We start from the raw sequence: 13,725 nt of genomic DNA, 5'->3' as shown, positions 1-13,725 counted from the left end.
TAACCTAATAGATCTGATTGTTTATGTAGCATAGGCTTTGATACACGTTTTTAAAATTTCCCTATTTTTTCTGCGTTGATAATTATTTTTCTGTGATCTTCCCCAATTTTTTTCAACAGAAAGAGAAGATGATTAATATCCTGAACATTGTTGAAGTAGTGTCCACGATATCCACAACACGGAAGACAGATTCTTATTTTCAATAAAGATAAAGATGCACTTCTATGTAAGAGGGCAACAGACACGAAGAGTCAATCCTCAAAGTAAGTAAAAATGACCAGTAAGAATGCTATAACAAAACAATGGATACTATTTTAATGTGGGAACTAACTCAGCATGTACCCATGCAATTCTTCATGACCAACTAAGATTATATTTGGACTTGCATAGTAAGAAACATCCTGCTTTTGCAGATAACTCTACTGCCTCCATTTTATATGTGACTGAAAAACAACAGAAGATCAATAAAGGAAAAGGCAATAAGAGGGGTATAGAGTAAACTGACCAGTGGCAGCATGCTAAATATTTGAATATGGGGCAAATTGCTCTGAAGTCCATGTATAAATTAATTTTTAGTCCCAAATTTGGTAAAACGTGGCTGGAGGGTGACAACCCTCTTGTCATCTTGCTGCTGGTCAGTCCTGAAAACTGAAGCTTCTGTTGATCTCAGATTGCACTCCCCTGAGCAGACTCTGGCTCTGACTATAGCCTGGAGCCAGACGCTGCCTTTGGATTTTCCTCTCCTGTCCATCCATCATGCAACACATTTGATGGCTCGCTGTATTCCAGAGGGACCTCCCACTTGCTAGCTCATTTATTTTTAAATATCAGTGGCTATCTTTTGGAAAAACTTCTCCTACCATTTAATGAGATTCAAGAAATCATATTATAAAGAGTGTTTTTCAGAGGAAACTTAGTAGAAGGACCGAGCACTTTTCCAGCACAGAACATTCAATCTTCTTGGTCCCTAATGCGAATTACCATCCTGGCCACAAGAGATGACACTTCATTCAAGGTTTGAGAAACTAATGGCAATGCTATTATAACAAAAACAATCTTTGACTAGCTGTCTACATGCTGTTTAAACGGTTACTGAGGCAGGATATGGAGAGCCTCCTGCCTTAGATCACTGACGTTCTGTTATTCAACCCAACCAGCCTTCATTTTCTTCATGAGTAAGTGCTTCCTTCTGAGTCCCAGTAACCGAGAGACACAGAAGTCCAAAAAGAGCACTCTGAGATGGGAGCAGGTTATAGCTCCCCACACCTAAAAGCACTAAGCACAAACTCATACCCAGCTCACTAGAGGGAATCAACACACACACACACACACACACACACACACACACACACAGATTACTATTCAAAAGTAGGACAGAAGGATAATTATATTTTATATATGGTTCTTGCCATATGGCCACTGTTTTACCTAGTGAAAATTTTGGATTTTATCTGTAGCTGTTAGTGTACGTGTCCCTGGGTATAAATCCTTTCATCTGATCTTTGCGTTTAGAAGTTGGTGGTTCTTACATGAATTTGAAGGTAAATTCACTGAATTTGTCCTTGAGATACAAAGCAGATCCACAATGTTGCTGTTATCTGTAGATTGTTCGCCCTTCCCCCAGTCCTTTCATATTAAAGCTGGCAGAAAAGGCCCTAAGCAAGGCTGGTTGAACAACATCCTTGGAAAGCTGAACCCTTTTCCCTCCAGACAATGTGCTCACCTTCAAACTGGCAACAGTGTAACTTGAAAGACGAGAGAGCTAATCACATCTCACTGAAGAAGTGGTTCTCAACCTTCAGGAAGCTGGGACTCTTCAGTACAGTTCCTCCTGTTCTGATGAACCCCCCCCACACACACACACCATAAAATTGAGTTCATTGCTATTTTGTAACTGTGATTTAGTACTGTTATGAATAATATAAAAGTTTCTGGAGATGGAGTTTTGTAAAAGGGATCAAGCCCCAGGTTGAGAACCACTACACAAAATGAAGATGGATTTGTTTGTTTTTATTTGTTTATTTAATATTTATTTATTTAGTGGAGTTTCAAGTAGCAGGATTTCTCATAGTTTTACTTTTACAAAATGCCCATAGGAAAAGAGATTTTTGTGGCCAAGACATTGAGCTATTTATAGATTGACAGGGAGTATGAGCGTGGGCATGTCCTGAGACTTCCTGTGCTTTAAAAAAATTCTCTTTTTAAAACTCTGTTTAGCTTAGTGATTCCAAATTTGTTTGACCACAATCCTTTTTTGGGAAACATTATTAGTATTGCATAGAACTAAAAGACTACAGAAAAAAGTCACTGGTTGTCTTTACAAATCCTTTAGGATCATGGAAAAGATGTGTAATAGCATTTGGGGTCACAGGTTTTCTGATTTAGATTAGATCTTGTGACTACTAACTTGACAGGCTCTGGAATCACCTAGGAGACAAGCTTCCGGGTGTGTATGCAAAGGATTATTTAGGTTGGTTAATTGCAATGGAAAGTCTCACCCTAACTGCCCGACTGAATAAAAGGATGAAGATAGGGAGTTGGCAATCACTGCTCTGTGCTTCCTGGTTACGGATACAATGTGACCAGGTGCCCTCGGCCTTAGAGACCATGGCTCCTTCAGGCTGCTACTGATTGGTACAATTGTGAACCAAAGCAAACCCTTCCTTCCTTAATGGTTCCATAAAAGCATTTTATCACACCATTGAGATAATATGGAAAACTAGCACCAAGAAGTGGGGCCATTTCTGTGATAAGCCCAACCATGTGGCTCTTAAAACTTAAATGCATGTTTTGAAATTTCAAAGATTAATATAAATATTATTCAAAACTAATAATAAAAACATCTGTATCGTTTTACATAGCTATAATTTTTTGCTATGAACACCAGATCTTCAGTACATATGTCTGTTGCTTCTTCATTCCAAGTTGCCTCCTTCAGGTCAATCTCAAAACCATGCAGGTCATGTTAGAGGGACAGAAGTTTAAAATTGCCAACAATGGGAGTAAAAGTGACAAATCATTTGAAGTATTAAAGAAAAACTTTCATTAGGACGTTAAAAAATGCATCTAGACTACACCCATTAAAGGCTGGACAGGTAGAAAGGGCAAATTTATTTGGAAGGAGATAGCAGAACTAAGAATACTGCAGGATTCCTTTCTCAAAAACAGACAGGCAAGCAAGCAAGCAAACAAAAACCCTGCCTAGGAAAGTAGTCTTGCAGATTCATCACAAAGATATGCAGAGCCCAGTAGGCGTCGTTCAAGGGGCCCCATGCTACACTTTGAACTGAAAGGGAACTCGGCAGCAGTGCCCACAGGACACTGGGTTTGTAGATCTGAAGGATGCAAAATGAATGGGGTCCTGGATTCGTTTTCCGTGGTTTCAGAGAACCACTGAGGCCAGGCAATGTGTGGCTTGGTCAGAGTCTCTTCAAGGTAGCCCCGAAAGTTCATTACATGAAGCTATGAAGGTGCAGTGGAGACCCCACAATCCTGGAGACAGGAGAACCATGGGATTTCTGCTAAGGAAAAGTAGCTGTGAAATAGAGTCAGCTCAAGAAGGAGAGACATTATGTATTGTGGGCAACACATCTGGATGGGGGGGGGGGAGGGAGTTACAGAAATCCTTTGGATTCCAGATGATTCTGTCCAGTATCCCAGATGCTGATATGGACATGCAGGGTTTGGTGTTTTCCCTCCCTGCTGGTCTGGTTCCTTCCTGCTTTGGTCTGATCTTTCCTGGCTATGCCCCCCTGCCCCAATTCCTCTCTTTTAGAAGGAGAAGATTTATGCTGTTCCAGGTGACTTGTTTATTTTGTTTTAGTTTTTTAATAGTTCCTGGTTAAGTTATTGCCTTAAATCTTAAAAGATACTTGGACTTTGTACTTTCTAACACTGTTGGAATTATTAGAGACTATGGAGGGGGAAGGGTGCAATGTTATGACTTAACAATATGTTTGGGTGTAAAGTGGACAACTTGTGATGCTTAATATTTATCAATAACTTAACATGAGCTGGAAGACAGGCCTCTGCGCATGCCTGTGAGGAAATATCTGGATGGAGGTGGGAGGAAGACCCACCCTAACCGTCGAATCCATAAAATGGAGAAAGGAGCTGAGAAGTAGCTTTCATCACTTCTGTCTTCTAACTGCAGATACAGTGCAACTGTCTGTCTCAAACCTCTGCTACAGCTTCACAATGAACAGTGTGGGCAAACCATAGAGAATGTTGAGCTAGAAGTTATCTGCACAAGTCTTGTCACAGTCTAAGCCTGTGGAGATGTGTTCACTGGTGACACACATGATGGGCATTAGCAGCTTCCAGATGAACAGGGCACAGAGGTGGAGATGAGTGGGACATCTATTGGCTATCTTGATAGTTCCTGGGTAGTGGCCATCTTAAAAGTCACAATGTTTGGACTAACTGGCTATTTTGTTCCCGCTCAAAACCATTATATTTTTCAAAACTTGTTTGAGTATAAAACATAGTTTTCCAAAAACTAATATTATCAACACTTTATGGGAGTGGCAGTCTGTGCAAAGCACATAGAGCACACTGATGGGGCCGTCAGGAACTGGAGCTTATGAGCTATGTTCATGTTAAGCTGGTAGTCCCACACTCTGAACTCTGTATTCACTCCACTGTAACTTGCTCTACTGAAGTTTTTAATCCAGTCTCCTTAATGAGCACTTTTGTTTGAAACTGTCAAAGAGCCTTACAAATGAATTGTGTCAGACAAAGAGTTCTATGTCCTGAACACTTTTAAGGATGGCCCATATTCAGCGATTCGTCCAAGCAGGAGTAAAAGCATGCAACCATTTTTGGGCCAATGTGAGAGAGTTCTGACAGCTAATGTGTTCCACTGTCTCAGGTCTCAACAGAGAAGGCCAAAGATTTGTTACTCCTGGTGGACCTACCCTGATTCATTTGAAAAAAAAAAAAAAAGATGTGCAAAAAACATTACAGTTGGACTTCTGTTCACTGGTACTTCCGTTAGTCTTCCTAAGTGTAGATTACAAATGCCATCTCAGTGTCTTCTCACAGAGAATCCTACCCACACCCAGAATGTGTTGTTTCTTCTCTGTCCTTCCTGTGTGTCTGTTCAGCTTTTCATGAGCACAGTGTAGGTGTGTAAGTCCGAGCAGGACGTAAGCTGTCTGTGAAATGGACAGACAAGGCAGTTCCCATTGCATATAGAAGAAGGAGGCCAAGTCTGGTTTGGATGGCTACCATGCTTCTTTAATAGGAGAATCCTCTACTTGACAAGCAGTCACACATTAGAAGAGCCATGTTAGGATGCTGGAAATCTGACGATCATTCTCGAATTTACCATTTCTCTCCATGTGGACTCCATCTGTGGATATTTCCTGAGGGTAGCTCTTCCCCTCTCCCTTCTCCCTATTTTCTTTCTCCATGAGAACTAACACCAGTGTCCAGAATTCCACTCCCTCTCCTTCCACCTCTATGATAGCTGAAATGATATTTTCCTTTATGAATTGTTATTCACAGCAACCTTCTTGACTAATGCATTCAAAAGATGGGAATGCCGTTTTCCCCTTAAATGGGCCCCTTTAGACAAATAACTGCTAGGCATTTTTTTTCCTGCGAATATGTAAATAGGTTAAAAATGAAGATGCAGCCAGTGTTGTGTGAATATTATTCCAGCATTACACTTAAGATCCTTTCAGCCCCATTTGCTAACATTTTGTACTCCTAGCCAAAGTGCCAAAAATTGCTCTCTCCTCATGCAATTTTCAAAAATTTTGCTGGCACGAAATGAAGTAAAATCTCTATGTGCAGGAGAGAGCAAACTTCATTTAGCGTGTTTTACAAAGTGCTAAATAGGTTTTCTATTTTGGGAGCGGGACGGCAGAACGTGTGCTTCCTGCTATCCAGATCAAACATTTGTACTTCTGTCCTGCGGATTACATCCTCCAGGTTATGTTTGGCTATATTAACACGAGGCTTATTATTTTCTGCAAAGGAAAAAAATAAAATCACAGTATGTTTCTGGGAAGCGATGTCAGTGCTGCGAGGCTTTTCTTCATTGTTTTTAATTTTTTTCTTATTTAAGATAAGATAAGGTTTGGGGGGGCAGATTTGGGTAATGGCTTTTGTCTCCAATAGTTTTCAGAGTAACGGCTCTTATTTTCTTTCGCTCTTACAAAATGCAACAATTGAAACTGGGTTCTGACCTCTCTGGCAAGGAATTTAGGACCTTAGATCACTAACATCATTTCTAAGCGCCCATCAGATCTATATAGCTCACGGGGCTAGGTATCCTTTGGGTGTGTTTTTTATGATGTTGAGTCCCTTTAAAAACAACATTGATGACTGATATTTATCAGCTGCTAAATATGAACAATTCGGAGAACTTGATTTTCACGCCAGATTGCACTATTTAGATTGACTTCAGACTGAATTCTTCACCAGTATACAATGCCTTCTCACAAACAACACACTTCTTTATAATCCTCCCACTATTTGCATCATGAAATACAGACTTTTTTCTTTTAACCAACTATGTTTTTATGTTATAAATAGAGTCACTTGCAATAAGGAAACAGCAAAAGCCTATATATAAAAATTGGTTGTTTGTTTAAAAGCAGAATTTGACTGATGGGAGGCGTTCAGTGTGTATTTCACACTCTACCTCTTACAGGGATGCTCTGAGACGGAACATTTACAGCAGCTTGAATAAGAGCATGAGGGACATTGCTATTCATAAGCAGGCACCGAGGAATGAAAGAGGTCTACAGTTCTTCCGAGAGTGCTGCGCAGTGCAGACAGACAGCTTAGTCTGTGTGCATACTGTATTGAGTCACAACTACGGGGTCCTGAAAGCTCCTAGGACTCAAACTCTGCCCAGCGTGGGTGTTTAAGGAGGATGAACTTAGGTCCCTGGGCTATCCCATTCTAGAAAGGATGGGACCAGAGCCCAGAATATTCTGGAGAGTCCTTCCTTGTTCAGAGTATGTGACAGCTGTCCTGGGAGGAGGGGGCTTGTCCTGATTCTGAATGTCTTGGGGAAGGTTTCTTAATATTTGTCTTAGAAGTATATGAAATCAGAAAAAATTACAAACAGCAAGAATGAAAATCAATCTTACAGAAAAGTCATTGCCAGAATCTGCGAGTAATCCGTGGACTCTTGACGTCTGACAGACCTGGCAAGGTCCTCTCATCTTGCCTTTGATTGGTGACATTCCTAAGTTTTGCTTCTCAAGACAGACTATAACCCAGAGCCCTGAATGTACTCCACCTAGAGGTTGTGATGTCACATCCTTATCACACATGACTGCTTTGGGAGGCTTATTGTACTTAGTGGAAACTGCTCCCATGCTATTTGAGAAGCAAGCTCCAGAAAATATGGCCCAGGAAAGGGTTGTTGTCAGTGAAATGTTGCTTACCTCAAAAGGATGCTGGATAGGAACAGACACTTTAAAACCTAGCTTGAGGTAGGGAAGGCCATCAAAGGAGGTCTCGTTGAAGATCTAGATATTTACAGTTAATACGGAGAAGGAAGTAGGCCAATGTAATTCTTTATTGTCAAATATAAGCTCCCATTATCCATATCTTTTAAGATAAAGGGCAGGGAGTGGGATCTAAAATAAGACCATGAAGACATAGTGTAAAACACTGGGAAGGATTTGGAAGAACACTGACTGCTTGGTATTTGGTAGAACACTGGCTGGATAGGTGACAAGTTTTAGCAAAAATTAACATGCCACAGCCTCCTTGAGACAAGGAGGAAAAACCCAAACAAGACAAGATGTACAAAACACATGGACATAAGAAATAATAAGGATCAAGATGTAAAATGGAGGATTAAAATATACAGTTTTTACAAGATAAAAAAACGAGCAATTCGGTGCATAAGATATGGACTCAATGATATGAAAATTCACTTAAGGACACCGTTCTTAGAAAGGAAAATACGGGATAGGCTGAATAATGAGAAAGGATGGAAACTTAGGCCACGGTAGAAGTTAGGCTAACTGAAGGAGGAAAACCAAAAATACCTGAAGTGAGCATCTGTGAAAATGGAAGCAGATTGGTATTCTAGAGCGAAATCAGCAGAATTTAAAAAGAAACTTTGAAATTCTATAAACCCTAGCTATAGAATGCAGTTCTTCTATAATGGAGTAAAAAAGATCACTAAGTGCAGTCTCCTTTACACACTAGAAATTAATGGAGTGACCTGTCGGGATATAATAAACTTGCAGCATCAGCCTAGGAACATCTGATGTTGATTGATAAGTCTCAAGAGAATTTAGAATGCCATCAAATGCAAAAAGGACACGGGAGTCCCTGTGATCATCCTCAATTTCTAGAGAATAGTTAGGGTAAGTGATGTTCCCATACTTGGGATGTTTTCTTTTTTTTCCTTGACACAAATAAGCATTGCTTTGCTTTATATAACCTTGAACATGCTGGCCTGTATAGGATTCTCTGGTGAACTCTGTTATCAAAGGCTCATAACTCTGCTATCAAAGGAAGTGGAATCATAAAAATGAGCCTGGTGTGCAAATTACAATCCCATGAACCTATGGATTAAGCACTGCTGTCCAGGAAGCCATGTTTCAGTGCTGAGAATATCCTAGACCTGTGCTGGGAAATAGGTAGCTTCTGTTTACATATAGTTATTTAAATGTGACCAGCAAAATACAAATATGTGGTTACATGCTATGCTGGATAGTGATCTGGGAGGGCCAGTCCATAGTGGGCAGTGCCATCCCTAGGCTGGTGAGCCTGGGCCCTGTAAGAAGACGGGTTGGGCAAACCATGAGGAGCAAGCCAGTAAGCAGCACCCTTCCATAGCTTCTGCATGTTCCGGCCTCCAGGCTCCTGCCCTGCATGAGGATAACTTGTTGTATTATATAGAACTGTGAGTAAAATAAACCCTTTCCTCCTCAAGTTGCTTTTGTCATGGCTTTCCATCGCAGCAATAGTAGCCCTAACTAAGACAAATGCCAACAATATTGACAGTAGATCCAGAGCTTTGAGATTCAGACATTGCTATGGATTATTGTTACACGAATGTTCCTACTATCTCATATGATGGGCATGGATTTTGAACACTCAGAAGCTAAAAAATTAATCACTCATAAAGTTTACTTGAAAGATAATCTTTGAAGGTCTTCTAAATATTAATAAATGCAAAGACATTTTCAGTTCAAGAATAAGGAAGTTTAGCTAGGCATGGTGGCATATGCCTTTAATCCCAATACTTGGGAGGCAGAGGCAGGTTTATTACTATGAGTTCTAGGCTAGCCTTATTTAGATAGCAAGTTCCAGGACCACCAACTACATACAGAGACTCTGTCTTAAAGCAAAACAAGAATAAAGAGGTTTTATTATTAAAGTCTTGATAGCTCCCAAAACAGAGATCTGGGACCACACACTTTCTGTGCCAAAGAAAAATACATACATTTCAAAGCTATCATTATTTTTTTAATTTAACATAATATTTGTATCGACTCTTCTTTATACATCATACACCCCAATCCCATTCGATGCTTAATTCTTCCATGTCCTCTTCCCCCTCCTCTGACCGTGTTACCTTCTCCCCAACAAAACCAAAACCAAACACATAAAAACAAGTCCAGTCTGTGTTATCTATATACTCACTGGAGCACGGTCAAACTCCCAGCGACTTGTCCTTTAAACAGAACTGAATTCTTCCCTTCTTAAACCCCTGTCAGAAGCCGTCAACTGCAGAAAGCTACACTTCAGCATCCTCATCACACATTTGAAGAGTTCTCTTCCATGGATTCCCATTTAAGCTGTTACTTTGGTAGGGGGAAAGGGTAGGGAGGGTAGAGGTCACCAGAGAAGCTTTCTACATAGTTCTTTCTTTTCTCAACCTTGCGTTTTCAGTTATCAGTATCGCTGCCAAAGCAGCTTCCTTGCTCTTCGCCATGAGCAATCCCAGGTTTCTACAGAGTTTCTGGCAACAGCTCTATCCATAAACATGGCCGCTGGCTGCTGACTCAGACAAGGCCCTCGGAGGCAGCCCTTATCACAGACATCAAATCTGGTTTCGGGTGACCACACAGGCCGTTCCCATCAACAGGGGCCCCTGCGGCAGTGTGACCCATGGACATCAACTTGGTCTCAGGCTGCATCACAGACCACATAGATCTGCCTGGCCTTTGGAGATAGCATGGCCCACTGACATCAATACAGACCTTGGCTGCATCTGGGCCTAAGATCCAGTCATGGTCCTTGACAGCAGCACAGACCCAGACAACACCATAACTCCTGGTGTCAGTGTAGGCCACTCATCAAGATGGCCCCTGGCAACAGCACAGCCCATAGTATAGATTGTTATGGCTTCAGGCTGTAGGTCAGACCATGGACATCCACAAGCATTTGATTGTAACAAGGCCACAAACATCAACACAGACCCTGTCTGTGAGAGGGACAGTAGAGAGACCATGGACCCAGACATGGCCCTTGGCAGTAGCACAAGCCTCAAATGGCAGTACAGGACACTGAAATTGGTATGATTCAGGCAGCAGCATAGACTATGGACACCGAGATGGCTTACATCAATATTATTAAAGAAGAAAGAATTGAAGTAATTTAAGCATTCAGCTCAAGAAAAGTAGAAAGTGCACAGGAAAGCAAAACTGAGCAAGGCAGAAGACGTGAATACACAAACGTTTGAGAGGCGAATTCATATATAAAGATATAAAGAGAGAAATAGTAGAATAAATAAACCTATTTATTTATGAGGGAGCGGGAAGCCCTAATACATCTTCAGTTAACTAAAACAAACAGCAGAAAGGAGAATAAGCCCACCACACTGTGAATGGCAAAGGAAATATAAGAGCTGTGGTGCTTTGAATATGCTTGTCTCATAAGAAGTGATACTATTCGGAGGTGTCACTTGCTGGAGTAGGTGAGACCTTGTTAGAGGAAGTTCATCACTGAAGATCTGAGCTTTGAGGTCCTATGTTCATGCCCCTCCCCGTGGAATGTGACCCTCCTCCTAGGTGCCTGCAGAAGACAGTCTCCTCCTGGCTGCCTTTGGATTAAGATGTAGAACTCACAGCTCCCCTGCATACTTCCCACCATGATGATAATGGACTGAACCTCTGAAACTGCAAGCCAGCGCCAATTAAATGTTTTCCTTTATAAGAGTTGCCTTTATCATAATGTGTTCACAGTGATGAAACCCTAAGTCTGAAGTAAATGTTAAATAGATTGATTTTTAAGGATAAAGAGAAAAACACAATACCCCACAATCTGAAAAATGAAAACTTGTTCAGGCATGAGTTAACTTCCATGAGAAAAATTAGAAAACACGTTAAATATTTTAGCATTTTTTAAAGTTTTTTAAGCTGGTTATGGACGTGCTTTTGAAATACTTCTTTTTTTTTTTGAGATTATAATATAAGCACATCACGGCTCCAGGAAAGAACGTCAAAAGGTCAGTCCTGAAAGCATGCATACAAGTAACACCATACAGCCTTGGATACTTTGAAAGAGATTTTCCAAATGTCTAAGGAGATTACTTCAAGAACTTGTTGTTAAAAGACTTTTATTTTTTCCCCCAGTGCAGTTTTTTGTTTTAATAGCCAAATTAATCACAGTCACCAATGGTTTCCTATTTCCAGATCCCAGACTGGCCTCTCCTATTTCCAACATCCCCCACCAGAATGGCTCCTTAGTTACAGCCAAGAAGTCAACACTGAAACATCGAAGGATCTCATCAGGATGCACTGGGCACTGAACACAATAGGGCTTGAGCCAGCAGATGTTGCTGGTTATTATCACACAGTGTTGTCACTATCTTACAAGTCCTCCACTATTCATAGCTTGCTGCCCTGACGCCTGCCAATCACTGATTTTGGTTTGTGTGGTTCATTGTTTTTCCTTTCTCAGAACGTCTCCTACTTAGAATCAGATACTATGTAGCATTTCAGACTAACTTCTGTTCCTTGATGATACACATTTACATTTTTTACACTTTTTCATAGCATAGTTAATTGCAGAGAAAACATTCCTTTTCTAGATGTACAACACTTTAATTTCACACTCACTAACTCAGGGACATCTTGGTTGTTTCTAAATATTTGGAGTAACACATATAGCTGCAACAAACATCTGTGAGTAGGTTCTTGTGAGGACAGATATTTTTTGGAATTGATAGCCAATGATTCTTGGTTGCTAGATCCTATCAAAAGACTATATGTCGCTTTTTAAAAACTGAACAGTCTTCAAAAGTAGGTATATTATTATACATTTTCCATTCACTTAATCAATAACAGAGTTTGTTGCTCCATGTCCTTGTCAATATTTGTTGTCAAATTTCTCAAGTTTGTCATCCTACCAACTAGGATCTGGGATCTTTTTTCTTTTTTCTTTTTTCTTTTAAAATAAAAATTCTTTGATGGCATGTTGTGGGAAATCTTTTTACATGTTGCTTTAACGTCGTTGGTAAGAAATTTGTTAAGATCTTTTTCTCTCTTCTTAATCAGTTTGTCTGTTTTAAGAATTTGGTTAATAGTCATCACACCTGTGTGGATTTATGTTCCAGGTGGAAGATTACAAGTTGCTTATGATTTATACAAATCAATTCTCACGAGAGTAAGTCAAGTGGGCCCCACTGTCATATGCATTTTATGGAAGAGAACATCGAAGTGTTAGAAAATTGGGTCATAATTTCTTTTTCTGGCATTGTGATTAAATAACAAAAGCAGCTTAAGGAGAAAGGATTTCTTCTGGGTCACAATTCAAGAGTACAGTCCTTATGTAGAGGAAGGCAGTGAGTGTCTAAAGCAGCTAGTCACATCCAGTTCATAGTCCGAAAGCAGAAAGTGGCAAATGCATATTCCTTCTTGCCTCTATTCTTTCACTTCTTCAATCCGGGATCCCATCCAGGGAATGGTGCCACCCACAGTGGGCAAGTCTTCCCACCTCAAGTCACAATACAGGTGTGCCTAGATGCCGTCTCCCAAGTGTTCATCAAGTTCTCATCAAGTTGATAACTAGAGTTGGCCATCATATCAAGTAACTTGACCAATGTTCCACTTTCAGTAAAACGGGATCAAACTCCAGTCCAGGTAGCCTGGCTCCAGAGTGATGCTGTGGTAGTAACTATCCTATCTTTTATGCCAACAGATTTTTTGAAGAAAGCAAGGTATACATCTGAACAGTTGTAAAACAAAAAGTAGATTTTAATATTCAGAACCTAGTCCTGACTTAATAACCTATCACTTAAGCTGGGAGATATGGTTTTGTTGCTTGTTGTGGGATAAATCAGATATTCCTAAAACCAAAGACTACCAAGACATCTTTGAGGCAAGCACATTCATCATTACAAGTGCTTATACGGTAGTTCCACTCAATGCAAAGAGTCGTGATGTGTATATGGCAGTGATAGGTATGTAAAAGTTTTAACTTTAATGAAAGGGAAAACCATTATTTAGGATGCCAGTGACATGATGTTCTTCCTAGGGAAATTAAATATCTAAAATGAATGAAAAAGCATAGTGTGCATATTATGAAAAGAGAAAGTACAGAGAAAACCTGACTTGTCTACTTCAAGAAGTGCAAACACAAACGTCTTTACAGGTCAGCCAAGTGATGCAAATCCATAGCCTGTCCTGTGAACAAATAGGTAAAGCAGGTAAGATGTCGTCAGAAGTACACAGAATCAGAATGCTAAAACTGAACTGTGTTCCTGGATCCTATGGACAAAAAACAGGCCAAACATTT

Source organism: Rattus norvegicus, chromosome 4, assembly GCF_036323735.1.
Source record: "Rattus norvegicus strain BN/NHsdMcwi chromosome 4, GRCr8, whole genome shotgun sequence".
Classification (NCBI taxonomy): Eukaryota; Metazoa; Chordata; class Mammalia; order Rodentia; family Muridae; genus Rattus; species Rattus norvegicus.
The sequence above is the reverse complement of the archived record's forward strand: the minus strand, read 5'-3'. Positions refer to the sequence as shown.